At 43.7% G+C, this 14,609-nt stretch overlaps 1 long non-coding RNA gene across 3 annotated transcripts; it reads right to left on the bottom strand.

The window, feature by feature from the left end:
- Positions 1-4,167: 4,167 nt before the first annotated feature.
- LOC146174455 (uncharacterized) lies at positions 4,168-13,439 on the bottom strand. 3 transcript variants are annotated; one of them, XR_014701765.1, is made up of 4 exons: positions 13,191-13,439; positions 11,299-11,533; positions 8,282-8,460; positions 4,168-4,340 (listed from the first exon to the last, which is right to left on the bottom strand). It is a non-coding gene; the product is annotated as an uncharacterized LOC146174455 (long non-coding RNA). The 3 variants fall into 3 exon arrangements; XR_014701767.1 differs by having other exon boundaries at positions 11,356-11,533; positions 13,191-13,434; XR_014701766.1 differs by having other exon boundaries at positions 11,418-11,533; positions 13,191-13,421.
- Positions 13,440-14,609: the final 1,170 nt, after the last annotated feature.

Below are 14,609 nucleotides of genomic sequence, written 5' to 3'. Positions count from 1 at the left end.
TGAGGCAAGGCTGCATACTGTCGCCCTGCCTATCTAACCTATATGCAGAGTGCATCATGAGGAAGGCCGGTCTGGACGAGTCTTCATATGGAGTGAAGATTGCTGGAAAACGTATCAACAACCTTAGATATGCGGATGATACCACTTATATGGCAGAAAGTGAAGTGGAACTCAAGAGACTTTTGATGCGCGTACAAGAAGAGAGTGAGAAGTTTGGGCTTAAACTGAACATCAAAAAGACAAAGATCATGGCGTCTTGCCCTGTCAAGTCCTGGAGCATCAATGGACAAGAAGTGGAAGCTGTGACAGATTTTCTCTTATTGAGCTCCAATATTACCTCGGAAAGAGACTGCAGCCATGAAATTAGGAGACGCCTGCTTCTGGGAAAGGGAGCAATGGTAAGCCTTGACCGCCTAGTAAAGAGCAGAGACATTAGTCTGCCAACCAAGATCCGTATAACTCGTGCTATGGTTTTTCCAGTTGTGATGTATGGATGCGAGAGTTGGACTGTGAAAAGGCTGACCGCCGAAGAATTGATGCGTTTGAATTGTGGTGCTGGCGAAGACTCTTGAGAGTTCCTTGGACTGCCAGAAGATCAAATCAGTCGATATTGTCGACCATAAACCCTGACTGCTCATTGGAGGGTCAAATTCTAAAGTTAAAACTCAGCTACTTTGGTCATCTGATGAGAAGAGGGAGTCGCTGGAGAAAGATTTGATGTTGGGAAAGGTTGAGGATCACCGGGGAAATTCTAGGCAGTGAACGCGATGATTAGATGGCATCCTCGAGGCACTGCAGATGAAGTTATGTGATGTTAGGAAGATAGTGAGAGACCGGAAAGCGTGGCGTGAAATGGTCCATAGGGTCACGAAGAGTCGGACACGACTGAACAACTGAACTGAACTGAACTGCAGGGCATTAAGTTTAAATATAAAGTGCGATTCTCGTTGTTCCCGTTCGCGGTTGCTATGTAAGCCGCTCTGGAGCAGGATAACTTTAAGTTTGCTGAATACGTGACTTTTTTGTCGCAGGTGTTTGAACAGGGGAAGGTGGGGGAGAGATTTATTCTGCGCGCAATGGTTGTTGAATCGAATTCAGAAGGGGTTTTCGGTCTGTGCTATGTATTGCATTTGACACTCGCCACGCTCCAGCATGTATACCACGTTCCTGGAGTCACAATTCAAATTTCCGCGAGTGGATTGTTTAAAATCAAACAATCCAATGCCGTGGTCGTTTGCATGTGTTTGAAAACATGACATCTATTCTTTTTGCACGGCATAAAACCCACAGGATCTGGTTTATCGACAGTAAAGTGTACTGCATAATTTTGTAATTTTTTTTGGTCGCCTGTATGTTGGAGGTGGAGCTGGAGTTTATTTTGTTTTTTTACAAGAAAGGGGAAGCCAAGGAAAAAGGCGACAAGCCTAAGTGGGCCTTGGCTCCCAAAACAGACAACAGCTGACAACAGCACACACCTCTGGTGTATATAAAATAAAAAAAAACATTATGCAACACTTACATACAATGTATAAAAGGTATCAATACATGCAGTATTCATAACCCGCGGAACCACAGGAAAAATTTTTGAGATGCGATCACTTTGTTTGATGATGTTAAACTTTTTTTAGTATTCAGTTGATGTTCAGAAGGTTGTTTGCGAAAGTTAAGATCAGAGTTGAGCGGTGTTCATTTTGTGCTGCCGGCCGGCCTTCCTCAAATGTTTCAAGGCGATCAATTATTCCCGCTTTTCGGATGGCATCACCTACAATAGGGGGCGAATAGTGCTGATGTTTCAGGACCTCCCGTATATATATATATATATATATATATATATATATATATATATATATATATATATATACCCTGTCGGAAATTTTTCTCATGGTGGTTATGATGGAACCATGATAAAGGTGGATTATGGTAGTGGGCATATGGTCGTTATGGTGGGCATGGTTATGGTGTGCATGGTCGTTATGGTGGGCATGGTCGTTATGGTGGGCATGGTCATTATGGGGGGCATGGTCGTTATGGTGTGCATGGTCATTATGGTGCGCATGGTCGTTATGGTGCGCATGGTCGTTATGGTGGGCATGGTCGTTATGGTGGGCATGGTCATTATGGTGGGCATGGTCGTTATGGTGTGCATGGTCATTATGGTGCGCATGGTCGTTATGGTGCACATGGTCGTTATGGTGTGCATGGTGGATAGCAAGGTAGGTATGTACAGCCACGGCCGGTCTCGAGGGAGAGAGTGCGCTCTTTCTTCCGGCATCCTCAATAGCCGCGGGAGCAATGGGAACGTTTTTCCTCGAGTTACGCTCTCCACCGCTGCAAGGCACGTGACCTGCTCACTGTTCGCTCCGCATCTGCTTCAGCGGCGCCGGGTGGCTTCTGCCTGGTTTCATGTTGTCGCTCGCAGGTTTCATGATGAGTGCAGCCCCAAAATGAAAGAACACGGAATAGATGCTGCAGCGGCATGTCGTCAGTGTACTATCGTCAGTGTACTATACACGTGAACAGTCTTTATATAAAAAAACATTGTCGCTCAGCGGACGCACGGAAGCATATACGACATACATTGCGGCATGTTAGCTACTTTTGCCCATTTCAATCCGAATTTTTTCCAAGCCTGCACAAAAATGCAAAAAAAAAATCAGTAGTGATCACATTGAAGCTTCTTCAAGGCTAACATTACAGCAACTCCTCTGCAACAGCAAAACAGTCTTTCAGCGCTAGATGCGAAACCATCCATATATAGCACCGAAGATGGAAATAATTTCATAAAAATGTAATGTGAGTTGCATAATGCTAGCATGATATAAAGTATTAGCATAACAGTCAAAGTAGACTCTAAGGTTGAGTTTTTTATGTTACTATAATTTATATATTAGGAAATGTGTTGTATTTAAACATCATTTTAAAATGCTGTTTTAAAGAAATTTTACATATTATGCTTATAAAAACAAAGGAATGGTTTGATATTCATTACACCACTTGTGCTGTAAGCGGTAAAAAGAGGCTAATAAATGACGCAGCTGGTGATACTCAATTGCAGTGGCTGACAAACGAGTTCACTTGCTTATAAAGCACCCAAGAAACTTCTAAAGCATTAAAGAAGGGAACTTTCACTGAGGAAATGTTTCTAGGAATTCTGTTCATCACGAGTCTACTGTACAAGATTTAGAATACCTCCTGGGGAATGGTGTTGGCTCCGCCCTCACCAGGAAACTCGATAGCGACCCCATTGAGGCTCTCTTAGGGAAAGTAAGGCTAATGTGCGGAAAGAACGAGATGCTAGACGCAAGGGCCGTAACAGCGGCACTTGACCACGTTGTCAAGACGGAAGTTTCATCTTGGAGCAAAATCAAGGCAGCTTTCGTCGATGCCGAAGAAATCATTTCTGCTTGGCCGCAATCAGTAACCGAAGAAATGAACGAATTGTGGTGGCACCTCCTGTCATCCCATTACCCACTGTCACATATTCAGGTTTAGCTTACGTCGATGAATACATTGATAAGTCAATCGGTGACTTCGGGTGTGACGCTTGCACTATCTTGAAACTAGCTAAAGAAGCAGCCTCATGTACACTCTTCTACGAGGACAAGAATTATAGTCAACACCGCTTGTCCTTCGTTGAAGGACAAGGGGTGTTGACTATATTTTATTCCTCGTACATGATAAATCTTAGATGCTGATTATGGCATCTTTTTATAAACCAAAGGAGTGAAATGTCAGGGCCTGCTGGTTGCATCTGACGCGGGCTGGACAAAGAGCGAGTGCGTTTCCTTTGCGCATGAACGGCGGTAGCAGAGGCACAGCTGTGGGGCGGTGGCGACCCCACCGAGGTGCGGCGGGAGGTCAAAACAGACCCCACTAGGTGAGGCCGTAAGGAAAGAGAAGCGCGCTCTCCCTCGAGACCGGCCGTGGTACAGCACACTGAATTGTGTGTCATCTTGTGTACCACATATAGTTACAGTTCATTGGTGAAGAAAATACAGAATACTGGTAGTGCCCCTATTTTCCCTGATGGCTAAGGAGTCGATGCTGTATTTGCTAATCTGCTAAGTGATATACTGAGCATGCAAGCTTACAGCTTCTGTGCATCCAGGTAGCAGCAAAAATGGCTCACCTACTGAAGCACGCCCTGAATAAGCAGCATATAGAAAGTCGAACTCAGATTCCAGCTTTATTGGAATCATCGGCAACTGAGATTTTCCTGCGATGTCCTTGCCGGCTGGCCTCAATGAAGAAGCGCCACAGATGTTGGCGGCATGACTAAATTTGTACTTCATCAGGCACATCTGTTTTCGGATGTTTTGCTATGTACTGCATCAGACAATCTGAAAAAAAGAAAGCACATGTATCTTTTCAATTCTCCTTCATCAGCCCATGCCATACACAAATAGATCTTGCATATGGCTATGCAAGTGGTACTACACAAAAATAGCAAAATGAAACATGGCAGTTCCATTTTGACACAGCCCTGTAGCACTGTGCATGTTAGAACAGTGGTTTTCAGCCATTGGACCCCTTGAGATGGGGGGAGACGTTTGATAGCAGGTCACACAAATTTGAGTCAAGGCTATAACTTAGCCTCTAAAAGGCATGCACTTGATAAGCCACACCATGGCCTGCAGAGGAGATGGGGGAGAGGCAACATGCTGGCACCGGTGTGCATGCTGCTGAAAGAATTTGGCTCCTCGCAGCACTGCGCAGCTCGCTTGGTAGATGCTTTGCATAGATGCCCAGCCCAAGTTTCGAGTTTCAAAGATGCCGGCGTCAACGAACCTAGTAAACTGTAAACACTCTCTCGCTTTCTACCTCTCGAACAAGCTCTCAATTTCTGTAGTCCTGAGTTTATTTCGCTTTGAGAAACTGCACATTGCTTTCAACCTCCATGCTTAACATTTTAACCCACTGCAAAAAATTATTGATGACTTAGGCAGGAGAAACAGAAAGGTAGGTCTAAAGATCAACACGCAGGAGACAGAAGTAATGTTTAACAGCCTCGGAAAGGAATAGCAGTTTACCAATAGGTAGCGAAGTACTAAAATTAGCAAGAATATATATACTTAGGACAGGCAGTAAGAACAGATCTAGACAACGAAAGGAGAATAACGAAAAATATGATGGGATAGGGTAGATTTGGCAAGTACTCGCAGATAATGACTAGAGCTGAACCAGGATAATTCGAATTATGGTTCCATCAAACTCGTGGAATATCCCCTTGAAAACTCCATGCAAAAGTATAGGGAAGCTGCGTCGTACATCGAACTCCAATTTCACTGGTCCTTCCCCAAAGACTATCGCACCACCCTCGGCATTTTGATGCGCGACGTTTTTCGAGCCACGCGCGGAAGGAATGAGAGAGAACAGTTTGACGACGGCTGATCTAGAGCAGCGCCGTGGCCTTTCCCCAAAGTCGCGCCGTGAAGTGTGACTCATGCGGTTAGCACTTTATATTTATATCTGGGCCATAGCAGCCACTTCTTGATGGATGGAAAAAGCAAGGTGCCCCTGTGCTGTCCGATATCAGTGCACATTAAAGAGCCCCAGGTGGTCGAAATTTCCTGAACCCGCCACTATGGTGTCTCTCATAGCCTTAGCCACTTTGGGACATTAAACCTAAAGAGCCAAACCAAACTTACATCTCGTGATATAACAGGTAGAAAATGCAGTGTACCATATTTTTTGCATAAGTATGTTTAATTGCTTAACTATTGTATTGGTCATAACTGAAGGCCAAAGGGTTGCTGAAATAGTCACAAAACAGTTCACTTCTGCCTCTTTATTTGGTATTGTTCATTTCAAACATGCATTCCATGTTTGTTTTAATTCAACAGAACTTTCTATGTGCTTTTGTATACCATAGCTGAACAGTTTGCACACACGGGCAAGACAGCCAGCAGACATTAGGTGCCGCCCCTTGGTCAATGCAAGGTGGGGCATTACAACTGAGGCTGCTGCAGACCAAGTGGATCACCACCACTAGTCACATTAGACTATTGCAGCAGACACTCAAAGTTATGCAAAGTTAAGGCTGGTGCACAGCCTACAAAATTCCATATCATGCACTAAGCAGAAGCTGATGTTCAAAAATGCTGCATAGGGTCAAAAGAAGGTGTACATTAACTTAGCCTGACAGTGGTGCAGCACTCTATGTCAGAAACATCTTCACCTCAATCCACAATTTATTGTTGCTTGACAGAGTGAACATCTTTTTTTATAGTATATGGCTACGCAAGCTAAAGTAAGTAGGCTGGTTGGTTTATAAAAGAGCTGTGAAGAAGGGTCTAGGGCAAGTTGGAGTTTGCAAGCTGAGCCAATATTTTGACAAGAGAACTTCTCATCTGGGCAGTTCAATCATTATTGCAGGGTTTAAATGCACCCTTGCTTCTGTACAAAAGCCAGGTAGGGAAGAGGGAGGGCTAGAAAGAACTTTGAAAATCAAGTACCACCAGAATGTCATCCTTCTGAAGACCACCAATGAATTCACTGCGCAAAAGGTAGCAGCAGTTACCTCGTTATTCATTCAAGCCAAAACTCATATCATCCAATCTTGCATGATAGCCCCCGTGAATTCGTACCGGGACGTAATTCACGAAACTGGAAAAGGTCTTTCGGAAACCGAACATTTATAAACTCTTCAACTGCGGCATGCGACGATCCTTTCCACTTGAATGATGAGAAAGACCAAGTCAGTGCTAATAACGTTTGAAGGCACCCATGTACCTTGACAAATTCTGTTCTGCCATGTCTTGTACAGATGCAAGCTTGAAGCAGGGCTAGGAGTGAAAGAATATTTCCTTGGGTATCAATTTCTATGAGCCTGCAACCTGTGACAAGGTGACCTAAAACGAAAATAAAGATTGGCAGCAGCAGGATAAGCTACAAGATAACCACCTGAAGCAGGTTGGATTATGACACCTGTTTCTTGAAAGGGTACAGACAGGCATCGTAAAGAGATCTAACAAGATATATGGCCACAGGGGAATACTGAGCTTTCCAGAAGAGGACAATAGAAAAAAAGCGAATCAGAGTAGACTACACCTGCCTAGCGAGACATTATCTGAAGAAAAGGATTGTGGAGCCAAAGCAGTGGTGACAAGGAAACGTGTTTAGAAAAACACTTGCAGCTTTGCTGTTGTCTGGGGGGGGGTAGTGGATTTTACACATGCTGAGAATAAACTGTACATTTAATGCTTTATGGGAGTGTTGTCCCTACTAGCTATAGTGCAGAGGGAATGTATGTAAGGAATTGTAATTTTCCTTTCGAGACATTTGCACTACAGTAATCCCTCATTATAACGATATCGTTTTATTCGAAATATCTTTCGGTCCCGACCCAAACGCATTCATTTTAAGCCGCATTACTCGAAGTGCACGAAGAGCTTGACCCGCTTACAGCGAAGTGGCGAGCGGAGGCATCGCCGAGCGGCAGCGATGCTTTTGTGCATACAGGCGCAACAGCATGAGGCAACAATCTCTGGAGGTGTCATGCAATGGCAATGCCAATGCCTGTCGTTGCTGGTGGCGCACACCGCACGGAACGATGGGACTCGGGACTGCGATGCCGACTTCCATTGCAAGCAGTGACTTTCTCTTGCTCCTTTCGAAAATTAACAATATCTAGCCACACTATCTTTTTGTTTCCTTGACTACCCTACCAAGCTTTTACTGAATTGTCTCAATGCACTCAAATGCACGCATCAGACGAAGGGAGCATTTGCAGGTCCTTCGCTCAAACCGGACTACGAAAACAACCTCCCCCCCCAAAAAAAAAAGTCAGAAGTTGAGTACCCCTTAAACCTGCTTTAAATGCTGAGTCATTATCTACCTTAAATTACACCTTTTTCTGCTACTGCCACTTTTTATTTTCGTTTCCAGGTCACAGGGTTCACCGGTTCCAGGCTCAAATTCATACCCCGAGGAAACATTCTTTCACTCCTTGCCCTGCTTCTTTCTTCTCCCTCCCTAGCTTTCGTTCTTCTGAGGCAAAAGTGCATTTAAACCCTGCTAGTTATGATGGTGCTACCCAGACAAGGACAAGTCCCCTTGTCACAACACTGGCTCAGCTTGCAAACTGAGGCTTCTCCTCTACCCTTCTTCAGTGCTCTTTCATACTCTGAAGCCATCTTTCTCAAATTCAGCCTTGCTTGGTTCATGGGGTTTAAAGCACCAAAGTGGCTCATGCTAAGATGATCTAAGTACTAAGTACATATCCTAAAATACTGAAAATATATTCAGTATAATAGAATTTCTACTGGGAAAGTTCACTTACTTTTGAATATGTCGACTAAAATGGCATGGTGTGCTCCATGGTAGTTGAGCCTGCAATGTAGCAACAGGCTTCCGCAGTTAGGCTCTGGACAGCAGCTCTTTCACGCATCCAAGGTGTTCCAGCAATTTCCAGGACCAAATCGGTGTTGAGTGGCACAAGCAGCCCAGCCATAACCACACCTGCAGTTATAAAGGTGGCTCTCAGGCACATTGCAAGAATGATACAGAAAACTTAATAGCTTGAAAATGCCATGCACAGTGGGTTCATAATGTAGCAGCTTTTCTATAGGCATAGCTAATAATGTGCACTTACAATGCATACAGGAAGAACCCGAGATTATTCTGACAGAACAGTGCAGTAACCACAATAATAACACATCCTTTCTTTATGGCCATTCCATGGTGAATGCATCTGGATGCTTGACCCTCTCAATGTTTTTTTTTTATAATTTGCAGCATTTACTACAGTCTAAAGCCATTTCCCTATCTAAGGGTTAAAGATCCTATCATGTGATAGCCTTTTGAATTTTTCTGACCACTGTACGACTGTATTCATGGAAAACTCAGTGGCTATGCAGTGAAGGCTACACAAGAAAGGGAAAGAAATAGGCTTTTGCCCCCATACTGTCGGGACAGCAAAAAACCCGCACCATCCTTTCAACCTCCCCTCATCACCCCTCCCCTGAACAACCCACTGTCAGTGGCATGGAGACAAAGGCTGGACTCATTCCCTTTCTTGTGTAGCCTTCGCTGTCAAACACAAGAAAGTTGTCAGGGAGTTAAGTGTCCATAAAAATAATAAAAACCTTTAAAATTTCTGAAAAAAAAAATGTATATGAGCTGTATTTCTATATTATGCATGAAGAACTTGTCACTAAAAAATCATTCATTATCGATTTAGTTCTTTTTTTTTCAGTTCAAGGTGTCATCTTTAAGCTTTTAAAAACTAAGCTCGAAATATCTGAGTATTATGAAATCTTTAGCCAGAACATTTACTACTTCAGGATGATCTAGATCTGAGCTAGTTGTTTCATGTCAAAGTTGAAGCTATAGCCTAACAGAAAAAGACACAAGGAATACGAAAGTACATGAGGCTGACTAACAACTAATCTTTGTTCAAGGATGCAGAAGAATATGAAAGCAAAAGGAAGAGGGTAAAGAAGTGAAGGGCGTTAACACGAAAAATGCACTCAGTTGTTACAATGAAATAAATGAAGTCAATGCCGCAGGATAAGAGCAGAATATAAAGAAGAAAATGTATGAACATGGGTGCTGTAAAAGGCCAACCTGGAAGAGATTAAATCTAAAACCAATGCGTGAAGAAATGTGGCTAAACACAATCGACGACAACAAAAAAAAGGGGGGGGGGAGAGGTTGGGGCGGCTAGAAGCACAAACAAGAAAACCAACTTAGTCAAACACTAGGGCACTAAAAGCTTGTAGGACTGTCCAAGACATTTCTGCTCTTCTTCAGTAGGTGCCACAGAGGCCATGCTAATAGTCATTAATTGCCACTGCTTCCAGCACGTTTTGAGTTACCTGGGTGCTCTTCCTAGCCAAGCAGGTCAGCTCGTGCACCAGTGGGCAGATCCTGTGGGCTTGCAATGCTTGCAGTGCTGAGATGTATGCCCCCCTAAGCGTTTTAATGTGCTCAAAGGTTAATAATATTGAAAAGGTGCCAAAGTGCGATATGCGTGGTTGTGAAGTGGTGTTGGCTTCAGGTTTCCCATCTAGTGTGGTAAAGTGTACATAAAACAGATTGGTAGGTGCTATAATGAACGAGCAAAGAAGCACGCAAGGTATTCCAACAATGCTTCTCGGGAGGGGGGCATTTGTCTCAACACTGCAAGCATTGGGAGCCCACAACAAGAATGTGCAGTGAATGCAGGCAGCGCTGGAAGCGGTGGCAATTAATGACTACGGGGATCTTCATCAGCACTGTCTTGTGGCACTCGTCGAAAAGAAGAAATACCTCGGACAGTTGTACAAGTTTTTAGCACCCTAGTGCTTGACTAAGTTGGCTCTCATTGGTGTCTCCAGCCATCACCGTTCCACCCACCGCCCCTCCTTTTGTTATTGCGGCGCTGGTGTTTCAGCCGCATTTCCTCACATTGGTTTTAGCTTTTAATCTCACGCACGTCATTTTTTTGTGTTAATAATGCCCCACATTCCCTCTCCCTTTCACGTTTATATTCGTCTGCGCCCTGGAATAAGGATGAGTTGTTGGTCAACCTTGTGTCTTGTTGCCTTCCATGTGAGTGTGTTTTTCTGTTAGGCTATAGTTTCACCTTTGATATGTACTATTCGGGAAGAGACTATTTCCCCTTAGTTTCAATAAATAACTTACATGAAAAACACCAAACGTGCAAGCATTCTGTAGTGTACTGAGTATTCAGATGAAAATTACACACTAAGAAAATTACATGCGCACACAGAAAACACGAAGTTTGCTTAGCAATTTGACATGATGTGTGACTGCTCATGCACATTTCAGGTTTAGAATCAAAGCTCATGAAGTCATGAACCTGAGAATAAAGAAGTTTGGCCTCAAAAAGCTGAACTGTAGCCAGCATATGTATTTGTCATTCAACTTTATAAACATCATGAATCCACATTCGCTCCTCCTTTCCTAAACTTTGTTTCAAGCAGGAAAAAAAAGGGAGCACGAGCAGTCACACACAGCATGTAAGGTTGACTAGATAAGCAAACTGTAACATGTTCGGCTGCAGACATGAGCAAAATGCAGTTGCAGCGTTACAGCCTTGTCAAGAGTGCACTCCCTCAGAAAGTCGAAAACAACTTGTATCAAACTGCACTCCAGCTGTCGTCAGCCACCACAAATATGCTGAGGCCTTGTCTCAGCTCCAGTGGCCAACACTTTGCAATGCCTACGTCAGTTTAGGGCACGCTGTTGAGCATTCGGGTTAAGCATGCTGATGGCCCTAACAAAAGTAACATGAGTATGTCTATATTAATCCAGTAAACATGCATGATGCAATTGAGGCTCACAATAACACACCTGTACAAATAACAATGACCCAGCAAAACAGCACTGTCAGGTCAGCTGGCACTGTACCATGTTACAGACTGGAGTAGCGATGTGCCCAGAAATGAAAGTAGCATCCATGCAGTGCAGACCTTGAATGGCTGGAAGGTGCAGCTTCCAGCTTGAACCATGCCTGCAGTCTTTGTTGCACAAAGATCCAGCTATGAAGCTTGGGAGACGGACTCCATCAGATGCCAAGTTTTAACACCTGCATGAAGATGTATGGTAAAATTGGTGCATTTTTTTGCCTTTATGTCAGATGAAATAAAACTAAACAAGGCAATAGCTGCACCTAAAGGTATATTTCATATGGCAATAAAGTTTTTCTAGTCCTGCAGCAATATCAGTATGGCAGAGAGACAACATGCTGGGTCGATAAAGAAAATTAACCTCAAGCAAGATAGTTAAAAGCATTAGTACTGGCTCCCTACAAGGAAATTCAAATTTCACATTCACACAGAGGTTATTACAAGACATTTTCAGGCTGCTGCGTGGCGTACTACTAATGTGCCGCATGGCCTTAAACTTGTTTCCCCGCATTAAACTCTGAACTGTGAATTTTTTCTTTTGTATCCCTGTATGTGCCAGAGCACCGAACGAAGGTTGAGAGGAAGCCTTAGTTTGCAAGTCGAGCCACAGTTCTATAAAGAGGACTTGTCTTCATTTGGGCAGCTAGACGAAGACAAATCCACTTGTCGAAACGTTGGCTTGGGTTAAGATCTGAGGGTCCCCTTCTACCCCTGTTCAGTCATCTTTTAAACTGTGCAGCCACCCTGTATGTGCATGGCATTTGTCGAGACCTTACCGCAGTTGCTTAAGTAGTTTTCTACGCTCTAAACGCCACTTTCTTGAGATTAGCAAAATCTAATAGTTTGTTAACTGGAACCAGCACACTACACTAATGTTAGTTTGGCACAGTCTTAAAATAAATTAATCTCCAAAGGTGAACGCATAATTAAATTTTGTGCTATTTGGTTCAGGCTTTTGTCATAATCCTTTTTCTCACCTACCGTTATTTTCTACGTATAATGCCTCGTGTAAACCTGCCCATAGTCCAGAATTCCATGTTTCAGTGTTTGCAAATAAATATATACGTAGTGTAGCAACAAATCATTACCACGAGGGTGCACCCGTCAGTTTATAGTACACAGCCACGTGCCAATGCTAAGGTGCATACTATGAATGAAATTACTACGATTATTAGGATAATTTTTCCAATTATAAACATACGAATTCTGAAATATGTTAGCAGTAAATAAAACACAAAGTTCTGGTAACCGCGGTTACCAAGTGCCAGCTGGTGCCAGCTGCAGTTGTATTGAAAACCTACTGCTTCCATAAAATCATTGCGGAGGTAGCCGACTCAAAATTCTTTCAAAATAAAGAAAATGAGTTCACGTCCTGACAAAATATTTCGTCCTCACCTTATATCGAGTCGAATTTAGCACGCTGCTTCTCAGTACGAGCCCTCACAAGCCGCCGAGTTGTACGCGTTTGCGGTTTATATGTGGCTATCGTCAACGCGGTGTTCAGAATCGCTCACTGGGGGTCTCTCAAGAAGCGCGAAGCAACAACTCATGTTCCTGCATAAATAGATACGCGCTGTAAACTAGCTGTGGCCCTCTCCGTTTTTATTCTTCATACGCTGTCAAAATCAATCCCTGCTCATTCAATGTAGCCCACAACGGTCGCTCGAGAAATTGCACGTGCATTTCACTCCGCGACGCGCGATCCAAAGTCTGTAATTTCCACATTTGTACAATGCGCTGTGTCAGATTCGCTTTTTCATTTTTGCGTCCAGTACCTTAGAGCCCAGCAAGAATGGAATGCGAGCGGAAAATCAAACCAACGGGCAAAATACTCACCGGCTTTGCTAGTGATGACAGCACCGCGCTCGTCCTTACGTCGTTACTTTGCTCCGAAGACGCTGGACGTGCGCCCGGGAAAAGTGGCCATCTTCAGATTCAACCGTATAAGTACATCATACAAGCATACAAGCTTACGAGCAGTGTATTTGCAAACAGCAAAGCTGCGTACACAGAGAGTATCGCGGCTGCCGCGGCCGTTGCGCCCACCTACGTCGCAAGCCCATTTTTTGACCACATTTTTCGTGACCGGTTCGCCAAGTGGCCGTTAAGTGTCTCTTACTCACTCTTCTTTTTTTTTATTTATTAACTTCTCCAATGGCTTACTATTTATAATATTACGCCTTTTTAACACTACTCAATATTTTAACATTATTTAAAAGCTAATGGGTTCAAAATTAGAAACAATTACTATTTCTCACTCTGTTTCTTTTATTTTAGTATATGGTATGCAGCGCTAACCGACAGCGGTAAAATTATGAACTAAACTGCAAGCTACAGACGGCGCGCATTGAGAGGGATAATCTTGTTACGGTGGGTTTGGCAATCCCCGGTCAGCTGATTTTTGATCGCACCCGTATAAAATGTGTAAACGTTTGTGATACTCTGAGTGCAACGTCGCAAGTGACAACTGAAGCAACCTGTCTTGCCGTCGGAACACCAAGAAGCTTCATGGCGTGTGACAAGCTGTGTACGTGCGCGTGTGCATGTCGTGTCAAATGAGGCTATGGTCGTGTACGATCAGCCTCAAGCATGCCACGCGAGAAGCATCTGTGTTTGTAGATAATCCGTGTTTCAGCGCGCGAGCGCACGTTTCGTACGATCGGCCACAAGCGTGCCATTCATTAATAAGCCGATGCGAGGAACCCCCGTGTTTGTAAATAAATAAGCCGTGTTTCTACGTGCCTGTGTGCGTATCGTGTACGATGGGCCAAGTGCGTCATTCATCCATAAAACGAAGCGAGAAACGCCTGTGTTTGTAGATTGGCACGCAGCAATTTATGTGAGGAGGGCACAGTGAAGCGGAAGCAGCCATTTCGAAGCTTTCCTCGAGTGGCTGTCTCGTCTGGAAGAAAGTGCATGAAGCTGTGTTCGGAATTAGGGCTTGGAGCGGCGAAGATCGCACCTACTGTTTAGAAAAAAATTAAAAAAAAAACCATTGGTACGTTTGAAATTTTGTATTCGCTGCCGGGAGGCAGTGTACGTAATTATTTATAGCTATATATCTTATTGAAGTAGAATTACTTCACGGAAGTGTTTACTTGAAGGCGGAAAAAAAAAAGAGTTCAGCATCAGAACGATTCCTTTGTAGCTTCATTGGTTTGTAATGTTCGTGTATTCTCTGTGCCCAGGGCAACAGCAGCAAGTGTGCATGGTGGGCAATGAAGATCAAAACTGCTGACCGTTTAGGCCACACTT

Source organism: Amblyomma maculatum, chromosome 11, assembly GCF_055883805.1.
Source record: "Amblyomma maculatum isolate TAMU_Amacu chromosome 11, ASM5588380v1, whole genome shotgun sequence".
NCBI lineage: Eukaryota > Metazoa > Arthropoda > Arachnida > Ixodida > Ixodidae > Amblyomma > Amblyomma maculatum.
The sequence above is the reverse complement of the archived record's forward strand: the minus strand, read 5'-3'. Positions and strand labels throughout refer to the sequence as shown.